This window comes from Nicotiana sylvestris, chromosome 3 (genome assembly GCF_000393655.2).
Source record: "Nicotiana sylvestris chromosome 3, ASM39365v2, whole genome shotgun sequence".
Lineage (NCBI taxonomy): Eukaryota > Viridiplantae > Streptophyta > Magnoliopsida > Solanales > Solanaceae > Nicotiana > Nicotiana sylvestris.
In genome coordinates this window covers 125,361,486-125,372,100 of record NC_091059.1, presented here as the reverse complement: position 1 = coordinate 125,372,100, position 10,615 = coordinate 125,361,486, and the positions used below count along the sequence as shown (strand labels likewise).

The 10,615-nt window shown below is 37.9% G+C and overlaps 1 non-coding gene across 1 annotated transcript; it reads left to right on the top strand.

Moving 5' to 3' along the window:
• The first annotated feature begins 1,071 nt into the window (after nucleotides 1-1,071).
• Nucleotides 1,072-1,178, top strand: LOC138888821 (small nucleolar RNA R71). Its single transcript, XR_011406400.1, has one exon. It is a non-coding gene; the product is annotated as a small nucleolar RNA R71 (small nucleolar RNA).
• The last annotated feature ends 9,437 nt before the right edge of the window (nucleotides 1,179-10,615 follow it).

Below are 10,615 nucleotides of genomic sequence, written 5' to 3'. Positions count from 1 at the left end.
ACTCTAGCACTGCACTCTTCAGTAAGTGCAATTGTTTCAAACTTTGTATATTTTTGCTTTTTTGCCATAATTTCCCTAAGATACCTTGCATACTTAGGCATTTTCTACAAAATTTCCACCAAGGGCAAATTCACACGCACTTGGCTCAAAATATCTAGGAATATTTTATGCATAGCTTCATCTTTTTGCTTTTTATGTCTTTGTGGAAACGGAGGTGGTGGCCTTGTCACAATTTCTGGCTTTTCTTTCTTATTCTCCTCAACGGGGATAGGAACTAATTCTCCTTCAAGTCTAGTTGTATACTTCTTTTTCTCTGGAACTTCTTCTAATTCTCTTCCATTTCTCAAGGTAACTGCATTGACTTGAGGATTTTTCTTTGTATTACTTGGAAGGGCTCCAGTAGGTCTAGTATTCTAATTGTTAGCCATTTTCTCAAACTGCCTCTCAAGATTTTTGAACACTATGCGCAATTGTTGATTGTCCATCAAGAGTTGTTTCATCATGTCTGTCAAACTCTCTTATGCTTGTTGTTGGGGTTTAGGTGGCTGATTGTAATTATCTTGAGGCCTGATATTCTGATTTCCACCCCAAGAGGAGTTAGGATGATTCATCCAGTTCGGATTGTATGTGTAACCATATTGAGCATTTTGATTCATCGACCCTCTAGCTTGTTGCCCCATATAGTAGATGGATTCAGGATTCACAGGGCATATGTCACTTTTGTGACCTTCACCACATAACTCGTAGTAAGGAGAAATCCGTTGCACATGTTTCATCTATTGTGCTTGGTGCATTGTCATTTTATTTATCTAATTTGCTAATCTCGCTATATCTGGCCTCATGGCTGAGAAATCATCATGCTTAATCATGCTTGATGCCTTTTGTTTAAGTGCTCTTCCTGGTTTCTCATCTCCTTGATAATTATTATCATTAGCAGTGAAATTGTTTAGCAAGATCTGGATCTCACTATACGCTTTTGCCATGCAACTACCCCCACATGCTGAGCCAAGATTCATCTTTGTTGCCTCGTCCAACCCATCAACGAAAGCGTGACCCAATACCTCATTAGTCTGACAATGATATGGGCAGTCTCTAAGTAGCTTCTTGTATCTTTCCCAAGCTTGACGAAGAGTCTCGCCATCTCGTTGTTGAAACCCAAAAATCTGGCTCCTTAGCGACTTTGTCTTCTTAGTGGGAAACAAGTTGATTACGAATTTCCTTGCTAGATCATCCCAAGTGTTGATTGAGTTTGCGGGCTCCTTTTGCAACCATTCCTTAGCTTCCCCCATCAATGAAAAGGGAAACAGTGTTAGCCTGATATAGTTCTTGGAAATGTTCAGATAATTGTAATAGTCTATAATTTCCAGGAAGTTCTGAATGTGCCTTTGCGGGTCTTCATGAGATAGACCTACATATTGCCCTGTGGATTACCATGTACTGTTTAAGTTTAGAGTCAGTCAAAAGAGCCAGATTGGGCCTTGCGGCTTCTATCACCAGATGCTCTTCATTACCTGCCATCTCTATTAATTGTGGTTGAACTACAATGTCCAACTCTCTTTCAATTCTAGTTCTAGCTTCCACTTCCCTCCTCACTCTATGAAGTGTTCGTTCGATTTCAGGATCAAAAAGAAGGAGAATGTTTGTGCTTCTACTCCTCCGCATTCAAGAGAACAGCATGCGTTATCATAAATAAAGAAAGCTAAAAAAATTAAAACTTTAACAAATAAGGAATAAAAGCTTAACTTAACTAAACAATCAATAACTAAGTCCACAGCAACTGCGCCAAAAACTTGTTGGGACCAAACACACGCAAGTATACGTAGTTGTCAAGTAATAAAGTAACTCGAAAGTTAGATGTCGAACCCACAGAGACTTAGATTGATCATTAACTAAGCAAACTAAAATCAATTAATTTTTCAAGATAATCAAGAGTGATGTTCTTCTATTAGTCTACTATTGCGGAAATTAAACAAATATCAACTAAATCAACAAGAATGCAAATGGGTATTATGAGACTTTAATTCAGAGGAGATGAAGATTCTAGGGTTGTGGTTGGTTTATTAATCGTATTAAGTTCAATAATCACACTCGTTAATCCAGATTATCTATGGTTGCTAATTAACCAGATCGTTTAATTCCTATCCTAACCGCGAAATTTTTCCCGAGCCACAGGTTCAAAAACAAGCTCTCTCTAATTCTACTCTAATCTAAACATGTCTTTCCTAAGCATAGCATAGATAGTAGGGTGAATTGGTAGATACAACAATTCATAAATTAAAACTAGAATTAAAGATACAACCACAAGATGATAATCCGAATTAACAGAGATGTATTTAATAAACATTAATAATCATGTCAACCACAACCCTAGAAACTAGAGTGCTTAGTCACTAATGTTCGTAGCACAATTTTCCAAGAATTTTTCATAAATAAATTACAAAGCAAAGATGAAGAAATGAATAACTCGATGATTTCCTCCTCCAAAGAATGCTCCCATCGTCTTCTCCCTTTCAAAAATAGTCTCCTTAGGTCTAAGATGTGTCAAAAGTCCTCAAAATAGCGTTTTTATATGTATTTATACCAAGTAGGGTCGGGCCCAAATGAAACACCCTTTCCATCATGAAATAGGACTCTTGCTTTGTAACATTTGTACAGGCGCACCGCACCCTGCATCGCGCTAGTGGAGATTATCAACAGTCTTGCATTTTCTTTTTAGGCCAGCTTTTACACTGCTGTGCCGCACCCTGCAGCGCCCCATGCGGCATGGTATTGAGAATTTGCGAAAATAAAAAACATAAAAGTTGTACCCTTTCAAAAATCTTTGCAAGAATATAATGTGGGTCCCAAACGGAGTTCTGAGCGAAAATGTATGTGCATTTTACTAGACAATGCGCTGTATGCCCACTCGATTCTCCGTTTCGTTCTTAACTATCATCCGTTGATCCCCGAACACGATGCCGGCTTAATTCCTTGGGCTTTTACTCAGACTTCAAAGCTCCAAGATCACTTGAATTCATTCCATAATATCTACATAGCAAGGAACCACTCCTTCAAGGCATAAAACAAATATTTAGTGCAAAACACTAGCGATTAAAGATCAAACCCAATTAAAGTGCAGTAAATTAGAGTGTAATAAGCGATAAAAATATTAAATTATATCCTATCATCATAACATAACACTATTCAAACTAATACCATCCTTCAGAACACTCAAAACAATATCAAATCATCAAAACACCATCGGATTCAAGCCTAAGGTTTCCAAAACTTCCAAATTTCCGCTTTCGATCAAAAGTCTATCAAACCTTGGCCGAATGACCTGAAATTTTGTACACACGTCCCAAATGACACAACGGACCAACTCCAATTTTCAGAAATCTATTCCGACCCATATATCAAAATCTCTACTACCAACCGGAAAACGCCAAAATTCCAAATTTCGTCAATTCAAGCCTAAATCTACCACAAACCTCCAAATTATATTCCGATCACGCTACTAAGTCCCAAATAACCTCACAAAGTTATCTAAACCATAAAAACTACATTCCGAGACCGTTTACATACAAGTAAACTTCTAGTTGTCTTTTCTAACTAAATGGCCAACTTAAGAGACTAAGTGTCTCATAACATTTCAAAACTACTCCAAACCCAAACCAACTGGCATGATACAATGAAATGAAGTTGAACAACACATAAATAAGAATAAATAAGGGAAACAAAGCGGAAACTCATGAAACTACCGTTCGGGTCGTTACATAGGGTACCATACCCCCTTTGAAATGCTTTATTTGCATTCTCTCTCACTACAACACCTGTGAGTATTTAGATGCATTCCCTATGCATCTAGTCCTACATGCATGACAATTTCTCTCCTAGAGTTATACCAGCAATTCTTATAGGGTATTCATCTAATATGTACATAATTTAAACTCATACTCTATCAAATAATAGTATAGAATGATGCCGAACTCAAAGAGATTGGTTTATCTATTCTAAAAATATTTCTTATTTTAATTACTATTTGAAAAAACCAGAAAGAGGTTATTTGTGAGTTAACTAACTAAAAATGTATAATATAGAAATATAAAATATTTTTTTTACATGTATAGTAAAAAGGTGTTGAGATCCTGACTTCAATTAATATTTTTATTGTATAGTAGATATATTTATTATTCAATTCATATTCTCATAAATGTATAACTGTCTCTCATGATTATATTATTATTATTATTATTATGATTATTATTATTATTATTTGTAATGACCAGGTCGGTCGTTTCATGAACTACCGCTCCGTTCTCCCCATTTGTACTTCTTATTATTCTATTCAGCTATATTATATGTTATCGGGTTAACTGGTTCAGATTTGGAGAGGTTTTGGTAGGGTTAACTGAGTAGGCTTAAGTTCGAAAAGTCAACATTGGGATAAAGGGCTCAGATGTGAGTTCCAATGATTTGGATAGCTTTGGGAGGTGATTTGGGCTTATTAACTTGATCGGAATGTGTTTTGGAGGTCCGGAGTTGATTTAGGCTTGAATTGGCGAAATTGGAATTTTGGCGTTTTTCGGTTGATAGGTGAGATTTTGATATACAGGTCGGAATGGGATTCCGGGAGTTGCAGTAGGTCCATTGTGTCATTTGGTATGTGTGTGCAAAATTTCAAGCCATTCAGACGTGGTTTGATAGACTTTTTGATCGAAAGTGGAATTTCGAAGATTTTGGAATTCTTAGGCTTAAATTCGATGCAATTGTGTGTTTTGATGTTGTTTTGAGTGATCCAAAGATTGGAACAAGTTTGAATGATGTTATTGGATATGTTGGAATGTTTGGTTGAGGTCCCGGGGGCATTGGGTGAGTTTCAGGTGGTTGAACGGATCATTTCAAGTCAAAAAGGATTGCAGAAAATCTGATGTAGTGTTGCAGACAAATTGTGCTTCGCGTTCGCGAGTGGACTCTCACGTTCGCAAATGGTTGGGGTGTGAGGCAGGATCATTGTCCTTCGCTTTCGCGATGTGCGTCCCGCATTTGCGAAGGGTCGGGTCATTGTTCACCGCGTTCGCGATGGATATATCGCGTTCGCAAAGGTTCGAGAGGCTGAAGCATCTCGTTTGCGAAGAAGGATTTCAAATCGCTGGGCAGAATGTTTAAATGGCCATTTTCGTGCATTTTGGCCCAAGTTTACCGTTTTTTTACTCAGTTTTGGAGCTTCTTGAGAGAGATTGAAAAGGGAATCAAAGAGAACTTATTGGAGGTAATAATTTTGGACTTAATACTCGATCCTATTGTGATTTCTACCTAATTAAACATGAAATTTGAGGGATTTGAAGCCTAAATTGGGGAGTTAGGGCTTGGAAACTTGAGGCTTTAATCTAGGGATTTGAGGGGACATTTGTGGTCGGACTTTGGTATTCTTGGTATGTATGAACTCGTTGGAGGATAAGGATTCCGTTGATATGACTTTTATCGAATTTTGAGATGTCGGCCCGGGGGTCGGGTTGGACCAATTTCGGGACTTTTGGTATAAATTGATTATTTTCGCTTGGGCTTCGATCCCTTAGCCTATTCTAAGGTCATGATTCTGATTTTGGGTAGATTCTGTGTGAGTTGAGGTTGACGCGAGAGGTAAAGGCCTTGCGGAGTAGTATTTCATCCAGTTTGAGGTAAGTAACCATTGTAAATCTGGAACTGAGGGTACAAAACCCCGGTATTTTGAATTATTTTGATAAATGAGGTGACGCACATGCTAGGTGATGAGCGTGTGGGCCCGCACTTGTAGGGAATGTGACTTGGTCCATCCCATAGCGACTATTATGCCGCGTACCTGATTTGAAATCTTATGATATCCCATATTTTAGAAACTATACTGTATTATGGGTTATATACCATGTTTGGGGCCTTGTGCCAACCTGTTGAGACCCTTAGGGCATTTTTACTATTTTCCTCACTCTATTTGTTTGAAAGCATATCCTCAGTCATGTTTTACCTGTTTATTGTTCAAAATTGGTTTATCGCTCTATTTCTTAAAATATGAGAACTGTTTGGACTGAGTTCCTGGATTTCCACTGTTATGCCCGAGTGGCTGTGGGGTTAATGACTGAGAGAGGTTTAGGACCTAATGGTGAGGATTATAAATATTATGGATCGGGCTGCACGCCGCAGCAATATTATATGTATATATTATCGATCAAGCTGTGCCCCGCAGCGATACTTATATGTATGTATGTGTGTGTGTGTATATATATATATATATATATATATATTGGATCGGGTTGCGCGCCACAGTGATATGACGCTTGAGTTGTAGGAGCCCCTCCGGAGTCTGTACACCTCTAGTGAGCTTAGTCGACTATAAACTATGCATCGGGCTGCACGCCGCAGTAGTTATTTTAATTATTACTATTATGAGATGTTATTGAGCCTGAGTGCTGAGTGTGATTACTGAGTGACGAGAGCTGAGTCACGAGTGACAGAGAGGCTTGCCAAGAGGCTATATTTATGAGTGATACCTTTCCCGAGGGGCCTAATTATGATATTTTTGCTGATTTCACTCTTCTTTTATAATGAGCCTCTATTGAAAACTGCTAGTAAATGATTTCAAAGTATATTAATTGAAACTAAAGCTATATGAAGAGACTGGTTTTAAAACTGTTGAGCTTGACTAGATATTTTGTTGTTTACTCTTTTATATGATTTTATTGTAAAAATTGATCCCGGCTCTAGTTGGGTACTATTCTTTCAACAGCCATTTTCACTCACTATTGAGTGTGGATTGGACATGGACCAATTTGTATTTAAAAATCTGCACCATTTCCAAATATCGAAAACAACATATCCCCTTCATTATAAGGTCAAATGGAGTGATTCAAATGCCTAACTTGACTGGAATTTCACAAGGAAGCTATTGAAGGTACCAAAAACGAATTTTGGGATTGTCTAGCATAATAAACGAGGCAGAACAATTGGGCAAAAGTATATAATATAGAGGGTTTCTTCATTTGGTCATATTTTGAGTTAGGGAGCTAGGATTTGAGCAATTTTGGAGGTGATTTTTACTACATGGATTGGGGTAAATGTTCTATACTCAAGTTTGGTTATATTTAACAAATAAAACTTTATTTTTGGCATTTGACTGATGATTTCAAAGTGAAATTTGGGGTTTTTGTCTAAAATTTTATAAAGTAAGTTTTTGGGTTTTGAACATCGATTCGGAGTCGGATTTAAGTGAAACTTGTATTGTTGCACTCGTAATTGAATATGTTGACGAATTTTTTTGAGTTCCGCCGAGTTTTGAGGTGCAGGTCTGGGTTTGACTTTTTGGTTGATTTTGGGCTTCTGATTAAAGATTCGACCTTTATCGGTTGGGTTTATTTCTTTGGTATTATACGTGTTATGTGTTTTGTATTGAGGTGACGCACATGCTATGTCATGAGCATGTGGGTGTACACCGTATGAATTATGACTCGGTTGATGCTGTGGTATTGTATAGTTACCTAATTTTTTTATCCATAAAAGTTTTCCGTGCTAGAGTAATTGAGTTGTGATCCATGTTACAAACCATTTTTAGGCTTTATGATTATTCTGTTAGGACCCACTGAGGTCATATCTACTATTTAGTTATTTGCATAAATTGTAATTACATACTCAGTCATAGTCATTCATTTGCATATCATATCTCAGTCTTAATTATCCTTTGTTGTCACAACATGTTATCATTGTTTGGGTTGATTGGCATGAGATTTGTGAGCCCGATAGACGAGAGATATTGATGACTGAGTTGGGCTTGAGAGACATGTTTTGAGTGAGATTTGTGGATCGGGCTGCATGTCGTAACACACCTTATGGCTATATATGGATCAGGTTGCACGTCGTAGCAGGCATTATGGCTATATGTGGATCGGGCCTAATGTCTGTATGTGGAATGGTATTATGGCACTCCAAAAGATTTTATTAACGTACTTTTCATGCATTGCATTCATGTATATTTACCAATGATCATATGCCGTTATATACGCATATATATGTGTGTGTATGTGTATATATATATATATATATATATATATGGGAAAAGTTATGATGTTATATATGCACCACCACCTAATCAGGTGGTATACATTGATGATTTTGCCTATAGTGGCCGAGATGATATGCTAGGACGCCCTCAGAGGCTGATGATGTTATGAAACATGTACCTATGCACGACATGACACTCATACGCATATGCATGACACTATAATTATTTCATGAGTTACAAAGTTTTTCCAGACTTACAGGTTGAGTCATTTACTCTATATTTCTTTCATGCCTATTATGTGCCTTACATACTCGGTACATTATTCGTAATGACGTCCATTTACCTAGGGATGTTGCGTTCATGCCCACATGTCCCGATAGACAGGTCGAGAGCCCTCCAAGTAGGCTATCAGCTCAGCAGAAGATGTTGGTGGGCTCCACTTGCTTCGGAGTTGCTCGTTTGGTCAGTATGATTTAGATGTGTATTGTTTGGTATGGCGGGGATCGGTCCTGACCTTTAAGACAATTATGTATCCTTAGAGGCTCGTAGACATATGTCATATAAGTAAAAGATTGTATAGCCTTGTCGGCCTATATTCAATGTACGAGTGGTTATTTTGGTCTTAGAGGCCCATATGTCTTATGTATAAGTTTGTATAACACATTGTATTCCACATATTTCAGGGCAGCCTCTCTGGCTCAGTTATCTATAATAGTATAATACGAAATAATACGTTATGTTGGTACTCGGTTGAGTAAGGTACCGGGTGCCTGTGGCGGGCAATTGGTTTGGGTCGTGACAAAAGTGGTATCAGAGCAGTTCTGTCCTACGGAGTCTATAAGCTGTGTCTAGTAGAGTCTTGTTTATGGGTGTGTCGTGCACCACACTTATAAGCAAGAGGCTACAGGGCATTTAGAACTGTCACTCTTTCTTCTCACTCTAGATTGTGTGGTAGATCTCACTTATAAGAAATCAAATTCCGAAATTCTATTTTATTCGCAATAAAATGATACCTACATTCGGAAAGAAGGTTGGAAAGAGAGATAGCTGTGGAAGAGTTGAGTCAGAGGAATTCGCTTTTTGTATGATGCCTATGATGTACTGAAAGGTGTAAGCTTCCTAATAGGAAGCCTTAAGGAAAGAATGCCTATCCACCTTTATTGTGAAACACAATGAAAGATTAAGAAGATAAATACAAGTTTCGACAAACAAAAGAAGCAAGATGAAGAAGGGTACGGGGTGCCCAGTTAATGAAGGTTAACAATGTTTATAATTCAGGTAGAGGAACATAACCTTTTTGAGTTATATTCAACAATAACGGAGGTATGTATAATTGGACACACCCATTTCAGTTATGCCCTATGGGGGCTAACAGGTATAGTTAAGAGAAGGTTGGGATATCAAGATCCGACTGGGCTTAAGGTAACCCAAATTGGTGAATGGATTGTGTTTACCTTGAAAATGGTAATTACAATTAGATTTTATTGTGTGGTTCTAAAAATATGTTATCTGTTTTTATGCTAGTTGATAGACAATGGATGCTAAGTGAAAGACTAGAAAATAAGATAACAGCTTGTAGATAATGTAATGACCAGACCGAATGGTCGGGAATCGCGGCCTTGATCTGACGTATACGGGTCCTCGAGGTCGAGTTGGATGTCCGGCATGGGGAAATCGAGGGATGATTAGTAGTTATGAGAGCTACGATGGTGGCTCTTTATGATCAATGATGAGTAATAAATGTAGAACAATAAATAGAACACTATGAATATAATCAATAAATGTAAGTAATGAAATCAAGAGAATATATTATGAAGCAGAGAGAATGTTCTTGAATATTCAATATTGAGTATCAAATGTCCTACGAAATAACAAGGATCCCCTTTATATATGTGGGGAAAATCCAACATTGTACAAATGCATTTATTACAAAGATATGGGGCTGGTACAGCCATTTAATGCCATGATACGGGTTTGGACTAGCCTAGTAGACTTTGTTAGATCTAGTCACATGCATTGGGAACCTCACATCGATCCACCGAAACCACTGATTTACACTGCCTCGAGGCTGGTCTTTGCTTACACTACCTCGAAGTCGTTCACTGAGAACACTCGAGGTCGATCACTGGGAACCCTCGAGATACCTTGATGATCGTAAAATCGAACTATTGATTTCTACCGTATATAGATAGTCCCCGCGTTAACTAGAATAAAGTGATATGAAATGGTTTTGAACTCCTACTCTTAAGCGATATTATCATGATGTCAGCCTACTAGAGCATAAAATACTATAACTCAAAAACTGCACAAGGGTCATCGTCAACATGACTATCGAGAAGCCCATGGAATGCTATTGGTTCGTCCTTTTCGCTGCCCATATGGCTTCTATAAATACCTCAATCGTTTAATAATTCACACTTTTACAACATCTTCAAGCTTTCAGAGCCAAGGCTATCCCCTTTCATATTCTTCCTTCTTCCGTTCTTGATTCCTTAGTTACTTTCTCATAAAGGTCTTTCCACCACCATGGCTAGAACCTCTAAAACAGTGCCTCGAAAAGAGGATGATGCCTCTTCCTCTCAAACATCCAAAGCCAAACCCAAA